Source organism: Durio zibethinus, chromosome 2, assembly GCF_047325235.1.
Source record: "Durio zibethinus cultivar Kanyao isolate XHJ-2024 chromosome 2, ASM4732523v1, whole genome shotgun sequence".
In the NCBI taxonomy this organism is placed as follows: domain Eukaryota; kingdom Viridiplantae; phylum Streptophyta; class Magnoliopsida; order Malvales; family Malvaceae; genus Durio; species Durio zibethinus.
Window position 1 is genome coordinate 8363027 of NC_143163.1, and position 13799 is coordinate 8376825.

A 13799-nucleotide genomic window follows, 5' to 3' on the forward strand; every position below is an offset into this window, starting at 1 on the left:
GTAGCAAAATATTTTCGGAATAATTTTGAAAATTTTTCAATACACAAGATTCTTACTTATCTTTCAAGCAAAAGATCAAAAAAGGAAAAAAAAAAAAAAACAAAAAGATGTTTTTTGTTGTAATAAGAAAAATTAAGGAAACTATTTTAAATATCAAAAGTTAGACCACTTTTATCAAGGTTAAGAGGATAACACATGGTTAATTAATACCATTTTTAAAACAAGTGTTGTAGGTTGCTAATCATTTCCTATGCATAATTGCATTCCCAAACCCTACTTTGTTTTTACAGACCCAAAAATTCTTTTTAAGTTTTAATTAATTTAAAATTTTTATTAAAATGATAAGTTTTTTGATGTGCCCAATCTCACCCAACCAACAAAAATTTTGGCGACTCCCCCCTGTTTTGAAATTTTTGAAATTTTCGTTTAGCAATCTCCAAAACTGTTATGACAGCTTAGCAACTCTACTAGAGTCACAACTTTTTTTAGAGTCAATCCAAAATTAATTATGTGTTATCTTTAATTTGATTAAATAGTTTTAATTGATATTTAACTTTAATCTTTTTTATTTTGGTTTTGCTTTTTAAGAAACAATAATAAAAAAAGAAAAAAGAAAAATCCTTTGCACTTCATTTTAATTGTCTTCATGCATCTATTATTTTATGTGTTATTATTCTTAGTAAATTGCAAAGCTTTAGGATAAAAGTTACAATGTTATGTACCCCCGTTCACAAAGCACATTCATATCATGCATGAGTTTTATACCCAGGCTTTGTCTTTTTTAAAAAGAAGTAAACTACCTATGCTCTCATGAAGTGATAACCTCTGCAATGGCAAGCAAAGTACTCTTACTTAAATTGAACACTTTCCATTTTATAACCTATGATGGATGAAGATTAGAGTGCCTTACTAGTCTCGTGCAAACGCTAGTGAGGAATAATTTGAGAACTTTTTTAAGGCGTGTTAAACCAAAACCAAGCATATAGTAAACCATAAGGAGCCAACCATAGTTGGAGCTCACCATAGTTAGAGCCATGCCAATTCTTCTTATAGAAATTACCCAAATTAGGACACATAAGGGGACAATTTGATGAACCACTCATTTTTCGGGAAAATAGTACAAAAAAAAAAAAAAAAAAACAAAGACCTTCTCAATAAAAAGCTTTTTAGGATGTTATTCAAGTTAAGCTAATTCATCTTGTAGATGTGCAAGATTTGCATTTTCAATAATTTTTTTCATGTTTCTATATTAAAAAAAAAAGTGTTTTTTCAAGCTTTGTGCTTACGAAAAGGAAATTTTTTTCAAAAATTTTTCTTTTTCAATAATAAAGTTATATTTCATTTTGTTTGCCATTTTAGAAAATGATTATAGCTAATTTATTTATTTTTAGAAAAGTATACTTAAACTTTTTTGGGTCTTTTTATTTCTTCAACAAAAAACAAAATCTTCTTTCTTTGATTCAAGTAATATTTGAATTATTGTCATTTCATATGTTTTTCCCCTCTAAGAAAGAAAAAGAAAAAAAAAAATTTTACTTTAAATGTTATTTTACTTCTTGCAGTTCATGATTTGTGATTCTTTTTCAATTCATCATATTTCACATTCACAAATAACATGATATTTGCATGCAATGCATTTCACATAAACATACCTCACCATGCATGTAATATGTTTATGCATTCCATGTAAGTGTGTTCCATCATTCGTATACGCAAACTCAATAATAGTATGATTTATTATTAGATTTGCATTTTGTGTTTTCATTTAGGCGTGTTTCATCATTTATTTAACAAGTTATTGCATTCACAAATAATATGCATCATTATTCATGTAAATATTCTTGCATTTTATATTTATACATCATTCAGTCACTAAGCCATTTTTTTGGCATTCATTTAATCATTATTTCATGCTTAATCTTTTCTTTTATGGCATGATACTATGCAATCCCATTTCATGTTAAATAAATTTGGATCCTTTTAGGATACCAAAATAACAAGGCAATCAAATTTTAAACAGCTCATTTGCATCACGAGCTATGATTATGGAACACGAACAGTTAGCTAGGATAGAAGAGATGGAGAAGACTCAAGAGGTAATGTAAAAACGAATAGCCAAAATTCAAAAAGAGATGAGGAAACAAATGCTTGAAACAACAGAGTCGATAAGGGCGTAGCTAAGAAAAAAGGCATTGTTGAAATCTCTATTACAAGGGAAGAATCCTAACCTCAAGGAAACAATAATAGGGAGGAGTCACTCCACCTATTTGGTTTTTCCTTAGCCCGAGCTCGAGCCTCTAAAGGAAAGTACCCAAAACTAATAGATGGACAATTTTATGCTTTTGTCAATAAAAATATGCTTGCAAGTTAATAGAAAAATCAAAGACAAACTAGGGTAAATCAAGGATGTACCCTTACAAATCCAATCCTTGTCCCAAATCTAGATGACTGCAATAAGCAAGAGAAGTTGAAGAAAGTATCAGAGTAAGTTGAGAAAATGGGAATACAACAAAGGTAAGACTTATTAGAGGAAATGCTCTAAGCTGTGGAAGAAAATTATACTTTTAATAGTATTAATGCGATTAAGCTTAGTTTGGTCCCCCATATGGTGATTCCATCGAAGTTCAAAGTCTCTGATTTTGAAAAGTATAATGGGATTGAGTGTCCATTCGCATACATAACAATGTTCTATCAAAAGATGAGGGCCATACTTATAGTGATAAATTACTAATCCATTATTTTCAAGATAGCCTTATCAGATCGATAGCTAAGTGGTATGTCTAGTTGGATAGAAGTTATATACACTCATGAAAGGATCTTGTAGGAGCTTTCAAAGCTCAGTATAAGCATATAGTGGTCATGGCCCCCAATAGATTGTCTTTGTAAAACATGGAGAAAATTTTGATAAAAGTTCCAAGGAGTATACCTAGAGATCAAAAGATCTTGTTGCTCAAGTATAATCATTTTTAACGAAAAAAGAAACTACAATGTTCTTTGTCAATACTCTTTGAGAACCTTACTATGACAAACTTGTCAATAATGCCATGAAAAACTTAACATATATGGTGATTTCTAAAGAGCTGATAGTAAATGCCATTATAAATGGAAATATTAATGAAGGTGAGGCATCCAACTTAAATAAAGGTGGGAAAAATGAAAAAAATGAAGAAGAAATGTAGGCAATCACTTATGAAATCCAACCACCAAAGAATCTCACTCCTTACTACCCCTGCCCCATATACAAATCTTACTACACAATCACAAGCAACAACTCCTAAAGTCCTACTCACAATCTTATCCATGCATTTGGGTCTATCACCCAACCAATGAAAAGCCAAAGAAGACCAAGAAATAGTCAAGAGAAACTCCCAATCCTCATTTTTTATCTTTTGTCTTTACTAGTAAAACTTCGATACCTCATTTTTATGCCTTTGAGAACAACTCCAAACCCATGGACAAGTCGTTACGATCCAAATAGCAAATGCGATTATCACATGGAAGCGATTGGTCATTTGACAAAAAAATGCGAGCAATTGAAAGAAAAGATAGAAGATCATATCGATGGTGGCCTTTTTACTCCGGAAGTTATAAAGAAATGGAAATTTACTTTGTCTTGAATCCAATTGTGGGTTAAGATACAAAAAATGAGCTTTAGGAGAACAGTTCTTAAACTTTTGGAGTTCTATTTTGTATGTATATGCACGGCATGCACATGATGTTGCTAGGTTGTATCTATTGCATAGAATCAACACTGTTGGATTTTTGAATGAGTATTTTATAGCTTTTTATGTAATTTTATTTTTTTATTTGTTGTAAATAATTGTTCAAAAAGAAAACACATATAGCTTACTTTTTAGATAGAGGAAAAGTAAGAAGCGAAATAAATGGTTTTCAAACTCATCGTGATGAATCTAAAAGAATTGGTGATCATTATTTAGAGTGAACTTACCCTAGAAAATACCTTTTTACAAATGCTTTCATGCCCCAAACCAATTGACAAAAACCACTTAAGAGACTTGATAAGTTTCAATCCCATCTTTACCTGATCATACCATGATATATAAAAGGATCATAATCTTTTCCTAGGTAATGATTAATGAAACAATTAATTTGAGAAATGTTTTTCTTGGATTTTTTGAAAATTAAGCTAACCTAACATTCTTTAGGCTTTAGATGCTAACAATTTGATATATTTCAAGATTATACTAGTTCTTCAAACATGAAACCCATTCACCCAAGTCCCTTCAAAAGGCCATAAATACAAGTCATTTCCCTGAAGTTCTCCTTATTCCACAACGACCAAAAGAGCAAGATTATTCATTTCCCCTAAGACAACTTAAGTTATAACATTTTTTTTTTGTGAAATGACATGGACAATTTGATGCACCTAATGAGTACATTCTATATTACTTTTTCTATCATATTGACCTTTATTAAATGTAGCATGTTAAAATAGGACATCTTTCATGAATCACATTTGGCAAAGTGGACCAATGTTAAGCTATAGGAGACATGTAAAAAAAATAAATGGTTGTGCCATCATGTACTTGAGAAATTTGAACAAATTCAAACAAAGGCTTTAAAAAATCTGAAAAATAAAAAATAAAGAGAAAAGCCAAAAATTTTGTAAAGGAAACTAGAAAGCCAAAAATTAAAAAAAAAAAAAGAAAGAAAAAGTAAGAAAAACCAAAAAATCTTGAGAAAGAAAATTTTGAAAAAAAAAAACCTTTCTTTAAACTCATTTCCCAAAAAGAATTGCTCTTCAATTTAAAAATTATGCTTGAAATAAAAAATAATCGTCTATCATTATCTTTTCATAAACACATAACTATCCACTTGCTACCCTCTTAAGCTTAAAGAATTCATTTTAAATGAACCCTGACCAAGAACCATCTTTTGCATTAAGGGGCAGAAAAAAGGCATATTCAAGAATCATGTATGGTGAAGTCTTATTCCAAGTACAAAGAAAAAAATCCTATATGTCGAAAGGCAAATGTCCAATAAAATGAGTTTCCATAAAGTTTTGAACTCACTCAATCAAAAAGGGATATATGTAAAGAAAAATAAAAAAAAAGGAAAAGACAAAGTAAAAAAAGCAACAAACAATATAAAATAATAGAACGACAACTGTGGAAAAATGAAAAGGCAAAGGTCCCCAAAAGAAACCCTTTACAAAAAATGATCCTTAGTTTAATCACCCTTAAACACGTACTTTGGGCTTATCTATCCTTTTTTTTCAAAACCTCAAATCTTTACCTATGTTACAAGCTGTGAAAAATCCATTTTAATCAAGCCTAGATGCTTAAACTGAAAAGCTTTTTCCTTGAGAAGTCATCATAATTGACTAAGCTTTTACTTCTCTTTTTTTTGTGAAAATTATCCTTTTTGATCCATAAATTCAGTTTGGATGAAATTTAAATTCCTAAGTGCATGATGGAATAATCAAGAAGAAAAAATGAAAAAAATTAAGAAATGAAGCTCTATGGTGAAAACTTTGAAAAAAGGCATACTAGAGCAAACTTAAAGACTTTGAAGCCATTGTTAATATTGTCTAATGAAATGAAAAGAGTCAAGTTAAAGAACCATGAACTTTAAAAGGTTCAAAAGTGTCAATGCCTTGAAAGTGTGTGATCCATTCAAGAGATTGACATTGAAATTTGGGCCTTTTTCCCATCCAAATTTTCTTTCCAAATCTTAAACCTATCATGGTTGGTCTCAACACCTATCAAAATGCTATAATTGAAAGCTAAAAGAATGTTAAAGTTCGATCACCCTTCAAAATGATTTCAAATGTTTGATTTTTAAGGTATTTATAGCCTTAAAAAATTTTATGTTTCATTCGTGAGCCTAGATGAGAGATAATTCATGTTTCTTATCAAATTGTGTGGCATTCTTTGATGAATCAAAATCTTTATGTGATAAGCCATTCAATTTGTATGAAAAGGGTAAATTGTCACCTCTATCATCCGTAATAGTGAACAACAGTTGTCAAGAGACTTGTAAGTTACATTTTTGGAATATTTCATTATCTTTTATCATAGAATTTAGTTATATGGGGCAATTTGTTAGTCAATTTCAAGTTATTTGTTAGGCATTTTTGTGAAGAGTAAAAAAATCAATTTTGGTATAAAAGAAAAATTATACTTAGCAAAAATTTTGACAACGCAAGGTGAGTTTAGATTAAATAAAATGTTCTTTTGCTTAAAAACCAGTCTTTTGAAAAAAATAGAATTTTTCTTAAGGAAGAAAAGGAAAAATCAACTTTGGTGAGAATAAATGAGATCATTTTATAGTGAAAGGGTTAATAAGTGCATATGATATTAGGCAAAAAAAGAAAACATGATAAAGAGAACATTTTTTTTTTAAATGAAAAAATATGTTCCGTCTATATGCACTTAATGAGTAGTAAGAACATATTGGTTTATTTTCTTAAATTTGCCATGGGATATAGAGTAGACACTAATCATAAGTATGCTGCGTGATTGGGTTCAAAAATATGAATAAAAGTAAAAATGAAAGTGAAAGAAAAACGAAGAACAAAAAGAAAGATAGGATGGAATAAAAAGGAAAATCTCTTAGAAGAAGTTAAAAAATGATGTTATAGGGAAAGAGGAATAATCGAATGATTTGGAATTGAAAAGAAAAAAATTTTGCAAACAAAAAGAAAATTTTTTTTAAGCATTTGCATCAATGGTAAGGAATTTTTCACTTACATTCGTAAGAGGCATTTGAATCATGAAAAGAAAAAAGCATTTTCATCATTGGTAAAGATGTTTGTGTCTACATCATTAAAAGGGCATCTACATCATTTTTTGTTCAGGTATTTGCATCATCTAGTGAGCATGTACATAAAATTTAAGGATTAGATTTACATCTTTATAAAGTGTATTTGCATTTGCATCTTAGTAAAGTCATCTTCATTTACATCATTGAAATAGACATTTGTAGATTTGCATTTGCATTTGCATCATTGTTATCAAACACCATAGTTGTTGATTTGCAAGCTTTAAAAATAATGAAAAATAAAATGTCTCTCTAAAATATAAAATGTTTGTGAAAAGGAAATTTTTTAAAGAAGAGATTGTAAAGAAAAATGAAAGTGAAATTTAAGGAACGAAATATTGAGATGATAGAAATATTTGAAAGAAAACTTCTTAAGATAAAAATTGATAAGCTTTTAAGACTAAAGTTTCGAAAGTTTTGAGATAGAAAGACTTTCAAACTTGAAAAAGCCCTAAAAAAATGGTTTTGACCATTGTGATAAGATGATTTGGCAAATAAAAAGTGATAAGATCATTAAAATTGTTTAGCCACTATTTATGAGGATTCTTTTAAGATAAGATTTTTAAAGTTGCTTAACCTCTATTTAGGGAGGAGTTTTGTCAAGATGAGATTCTTAAAGTTATTTGGCCTCTGCTTCGAAGTATCTTTTTCAAATCAGATTCTTAAAGTTGTTTAACCTCTATAAAAGCTCTGAAATTAGTCTTTAAGTCATCTAAGTAAGATTTGTAAGTCTTTCAAGTTAAATCTATTTGTGTTGAGATTTGCAAAACCTCTAAGTGTTATTTCTATATCCTTCAGACAAGTTTCATAAGTTTTTCAAGTTAAATCCACTTTAGTATTGAGATTTATAAGACCTCAAGGCATAGTCTTAAAGTCCTTTGAGTAAGATTCATAAGTTTTTCATGCAAAATCAATTGGGACTCATAAGACCTCTAGGCTCAATCTCGAGAAAGTTGTCAAAGAAAAAAGAAAATAGATCTAGTATTAGTTAGAAGATTTTTTTAAGAAAAGAAAATGTTGAGAATTTTTAAGTTTTCCTAGATAAGAAAACTTTAAAGGCCTAGTCTTTAAGTCCTCCAAGCAAGATTCATAAGTTTTTCGAGCAGAGTCTATTTTAGCATTAAGATTTGTAAGATCTTTGAGCATAATTCTTAAGACCTCTGAGTATATATAAGAACAATTCGTGAGTCATCTGACCATAATCTTCAAAACCTATAGGCAAGGATAAAAACACTTTGTAAACCTCCAGGCATAATCTTTGAGTTATCATGCTATGTTTCCAAAAGTCATGAAGCCTCTAATGAAATGAGTTTTTATAGTTATTTTTAAAAGTTATAGAGCTTCTAATGAAAGGAGTTTCAAAGGGAAAAAATCCAAAAAAAAAAAACCCAAAATTTTAAAAATAATTAGAAATAAAAATGTTAAAAAAAAGTTTTGAAAAAATCCTTTAGTCATTAACTATGGACAAAATTGTTGTATATGTCTTTATTTGACTGTTCAGGATTATTCAAATTTTTTTGATATTTAGCTTAATTTGAACATTTCAATCTAGGGGTAGCTTAAGCTTCTTCAATGGATTTACCAAATTGGGTTTGTTTGAAATTTGTTTAAGATGAATAATTTTTCATCATTTTGCTTGTTTCAAAGCCCATTCCAAGTCAATTTAGGCTAATCTTATATGGGTTTGGAGGAAAATTGAAGCCTAAATTTAATTTAAGGCCGAGATTCAATTTTGATTAATTAAAATATTATAAAAATCCCAAAAAAAAAAACAAAAATGAAAATGAAAAAAAGCTTAAAGCTTGCCCTACTAGGGTTTTGACTCTACCAACAACCAATTTTCATTTTGTAGAATGAAGGTTTTGGTAAAGAGTCGACAAAGCCATAAGATACATAGTTTGGGGAGAAGTATAACAAAAAAGATTAAAAAAAGAAAAAAAAGTCCCCATTGCCAATTCACAAAAGCTAAAACCTCACTACTATGTGCACCACTGCCTGCCCTTGCCCACTTTATACTACCCTCCACAAAGCCCTAAAGCAATCACCATTGCCCACCCTCATTTCCCACTACCACCATATACAACCATCCCCTACATGCTGAAACCATTTTTGAACCACCAAAAGAACCCTACACCATACTCAAAACCACTATTCCAGCCACCACAAGCCAAATGCTCATTCACCAAAATTTCCAATAGTAATAACATTACAACCTCCCATCGACCAAACCTAAGACTCCCACTGTCAATTCACAAAATCAAAACCTATACTTACCACCACCCTCAACTAGCCAACACCCTAGCCCACCAACTGTACCTCAACAAATCGCTTAAACTCACTTGTAACCATCCCTAAACTATCCAAACACTTAAAAAACCCATCTATCCAAGATCCAAAAAATTAAAAATGAACCATATCTCCAATAAAGGAACCGTAAAAGATAAACACAAAAATAAAAGCAAAAATAGATAAAGCATTTTGATTTAAGAATAGGGTTTGGCATTAAGATTTTGCAAGAGCTTTAGGTCTTGAAACTTGGTTAAAAGAAAGGGAAAAAAAAAAAACATGGCTCGTAATGGCTATGATTGAAGTGGCTGAAAGTGGGTTTTTTTTTTTGTAAAACCATCGGTTTTCAACATAGATTTGGGCAAATCTATGTTATTTTTGGGAAATCTAAGAAAATAAATGGAAAAAAATGAGAAGAAGATCATTTTGGTGTATTTTTTATAGCAGATCAACATCAGTAATTGATAACGGTGATGACTACGTAATGGACCAATACAAGAATATGGAAAGAAGGGTGGCTACCAATGGTTAGATTGAGAAAGTAGAGAGAGGTTTGAATTTTTTTTGGAGAGAAAAGTTGGAAATGAGAATAAAAAAACTAGCTTTATAGAGAAAAAAAATAGGTTACATGTGTAGACCCAGATCTAAACCAAGTTTCGCTCGCCTAACTCAATTTCTAAGTCCACTATGAGCCAAACCAAGCTAAATCGATTTAAACTGCCTAAAGCTGAACTTGGACCACTAAACCACTGGACAAACCACTCATAATTGCTTATGAACTACTCCAAACCATGAAAAATTGCTCTAAATCACATCAAACTAGTTGAACCGCTTCTAAACCTTTGACCAACGTTGATCGACCTGTTTTGGGTAAATACTTTTTTTAAGAAATAAAATTTTGTTTTAAAAAAACTTTAGCAAATTAAAAAAAGTATAGAAAAATTAAAATGAAAATCTTTCTGAAGATAAGATATTAAGGTAGTTTGAGTAATAATTTTTTAAAATCTCTAGATGAGAAAACTTTTCTAAAACACTACCAAAGTTATAGAGTATTTAGAAAAATATATAATACAAAATATTTTTATATACTTATTTGCCTAAAAAATAAAATAATTATAGACACTCTATTTTGTCCGAGCATTTTTATCGATATTTAATAGCCTAAGACAGCTTGTGCTGCATTCCACAAGTGCAATGATAACATCTTTATGAGCATATTGAAAGCCCAAGCTTGGGAAACCACCATGACCTGCTCGACCCAAGCCTCAAACCGATCGATAGATTGGCTTTCATTGTTCCACGTCCGATTAGGGTGCATCAACGGCCCCTATTCGTTTCCCTCCTAACAATTTCAAGCATTCTTTAACTCTCTTTTCAAAGTTCTTTTTATCTTTCCCTCATAGTACTTGTTCGCTATAGGTCTCTTACCCGTATTTAGCCTTTAACAAAATTTATTGCCCGATTAGGGCTACATTCCCAAACAACTTGACTCGCAAATAGTGCCTAGTGGTTAAACAGGGTCTAAGCATAACGGGGCACTCACTCTCTCGAGCACCCATTTTGACTTGATGATTGTTTAAAAATTATTTAGTTAGGCCTTAATTATGAAATTATATTTTAGGCCTAACATTAAAAGCCTATATTATTATTTTTTTTAGTTTGTGGCTTTAGTTTTTATTATTATTTGTTTTATTATTCAATCAAAAAAGCCAAAAAAAAAGGAAAACTGAGATTGAATTTTGCAAAAAGAAAGCTTGGGATTTAATTTCTTAGATCTTGTTGACATTGAAAATCTAAGGACCAATTGCTTTTGGAAATACTTGGGCATCAAGGTGTTTAATAAATGAAAGATTCTAGAAAAAACCTTTAAAAAATTTGTGAATGATTTGGTGGAATCAAAGGTTTTCCAATTTTAAAGGAATTTAATCCCTATATAAAGTCCACAATCTGTAATCAAACCAATAACAAGCAATCATGAAAAAACAAATCTCAAACAAATAAGAAATTTTCTAGGTTTTGGGTTATAGGAATTTGGTTCAAGGTTTTAGGGTTCTTGAAAATTATTTTGGTCTTTGATTTTCTGGGTTTGTGGTCTATTGTCTTGATTGTTAGAATTGAGTTTCAATATATTGGGTTTTAGTTAAATTTTTGCATTTTTTGGGAATTTTGGGTTTTTATGGGATTTTAGTTGAAATTCTAGACAAGAGTTTAAATTTTTCAATTGGTTTCATGGTGGCGAAATGATTTCATTATGATTGATTTCTAGGTTCTATGAATTTTTAAGAAAAGTTTAAATTTTCCAATACCATTTGAATTTTTCAATGCCAAATTCTAGAATTGGTGGCCATTTTCTGGGATAATTGAATTTCATAGTGGCTTTTCTTAGAAAGAAAGCAAAGAGAAGAAAAGCTAGAAAGAGAAAGGAAAAAAGAAATCTATGGAAAAAAGTTTATTTTTGGCTTTTATACTAAGCTTGGGATGATGTCGTTTTGGAGGCTTGACATGCACTTCAAACCACGTGTGACCTGTATGCCAACCCGCTACCGACTCGACTCGATCACAAAGTTTTCTTTTTTTTTTCTTTTTTCTTTTTATTTTTTAATTTTAATTTTATTTTATTTTGATTTTTTTATTTTATATATATTTTATATATTTTTTATTATTTTTAATTGTGATTAAATTAAAAGTGATGAAAAGAGGAAAAAGAAAGAAATTTTGATAGGATTTATAGTTTATTTATTTTGCATGTGTAATTTTTATTATGAGATTTATTTTGCATGATTATGATTTTTTGCATGAATTTTATTTATTATGATAATTGCATGGGTTTTATTTATTTACATGATATTTTGCATGGATTTTATTTATTTTTGCATGATTATGATATTTTCGCGTAACATCTTTGCATGATTTTATTATGATATTTTTGCATGGATTTCATTTATTTGCATGATGTTTTTGCATGAATTTTTATTTTGCATGTTTGCATGATATTTTTTATAGAATTTCATATGATATTATTTTGCAAATTATTAAAGGGAATTTGATTTTATTTTTTCATAAGAAATCCAACATCAAAGCCTCTTTAAGTGACAACAAGTTTAGAAAAAAAAATTTAGTGCAAACCTGAAGACTTTTTTTCTAATATTTAAATATCAAAATTAATAAAAAGCCATATTAGATTAAGGTTTAAACAAGATGACATAAGACAAATTTGGTACCAATTTTGGGCTATGGGATGCTAAAACCTTTTCTACACATAACCAACTCCTGAACTTAGTTCTAATGATGTAGACCCAAACTTATTCTTTTTAGGGACTTTAGTTTAAGCTTAGGAGAACCTTAAAAATGAATAGATTCATTTAGGTCGTTAACACACCTAGATAAAAAAAAAATTTTTGTGGCAACTCTATATTTTTTTTGTCTAATGGGCAGGTTCTTAGACTTGAACATTACGATAATTTGGCAACTCTACTGGAGACCCACTACCAACCTGCTACTAACTCAATCGTAGGGTCAAGGATAACTTAATCTTCAAATAATCTGAGGCACTACAACACTCGATATCAAGCAAGGATCATGGAAGAAAGTACACTCTTCATTTTCAAAAATTAGAAAAGGCATAAAAGGAGTTAAAAAGACAACTAAAAACTATCACTAAATTGCTAAAAACTTTGAATAAGGAGAAGAAAGTGGTGGAAGAGATGGTTGTTCAAAATGAAAGTGATCCATTGTATCCCTTTGGTTTTGGCTTATACTCAGCATAAACATCTCAAAGGGCCTAACATCAAGTGCCATTTACTAGAGGCTACCCTTATATGCATACTAATATGCCTTTAACAATTGCTCCTACTCATTTTCAAAGAGCATCACTCTTATTCTTGATGTCAAACCATCCGATCCAACTCATATTCTTAATCTAGATGATCAACAAAAATAAGAAAATTTAAAAATAAGCATAATAGAAACAAAAGAAGGCTTCAGATCACAACAAAAGATAGATTTTATTAAAGAAAGGCTTAGAGCTATTAAAGGGACATATTTTTATGGATCAATGGATCTTGTTGGACTATGCTCAGTTCCTTATGTGGTGATTTCACTGAAATTCAAGGTATCTAAGTTCGAGAAATATAATGGTACTAAGTATTCTATAACGTATGTCGCAATATACTGCAGTAAGATGGCTATATATACACATGATAAGAAGCTGCTCATTCATGTTTTCAAAGACAATCTCACTAGTTTTGCTGCCAAATGATATGTGTAACTAGATAAATCTTATATCTATGGCTGAAGGGAATTATCAAGGGCCTTTGTTATGCAATATAAGTATATCATAGATTTGATACCAAACTGTATGTTTTTTCAAAACATGGAGAAAAAGGCTAGTGAAAGCTTTAAAAAATATTATGACCAGAGATGGTGAGATTTAGCTACCCATGTTTAACCCCACTCACTAAAAAAAAGATCACAATTTTATTTGTTAATACTCTTAAAGCTCTCTACTATGAGAGGATGATTGGTAATGCAACCAAAAATTTTGTTGGTATGGTGATTTCTAGGAAAATAATAGAAAATACAATCAAGAATGATAAACTTAAAGGTGGTGATGCAACCAATGCAAAAAAAAAAAGGGTTACACAAAAAAAAATGAAGAAAATGCTAAATTTGTAATTCATGAAGGATAATAGGTTAGAGACTTCACCCCTTATTATCATTATCCGATATAC

General features: G+C 29.9%; 1 pseudogene; it reads left to right on the forward strand.

Moving 5' to 3' along the window:
- The first annotated feature begins 2039 nt into the window (after window positions 1–2039).
- The window catches only part of LOC111308095 (putative 3-hydroxyisobutyryl-CoA hydrolase 3), a 71778-nt pseudogene continuing 60018 nt past the window's right edge, over window positions 2040–13799 (forward strand).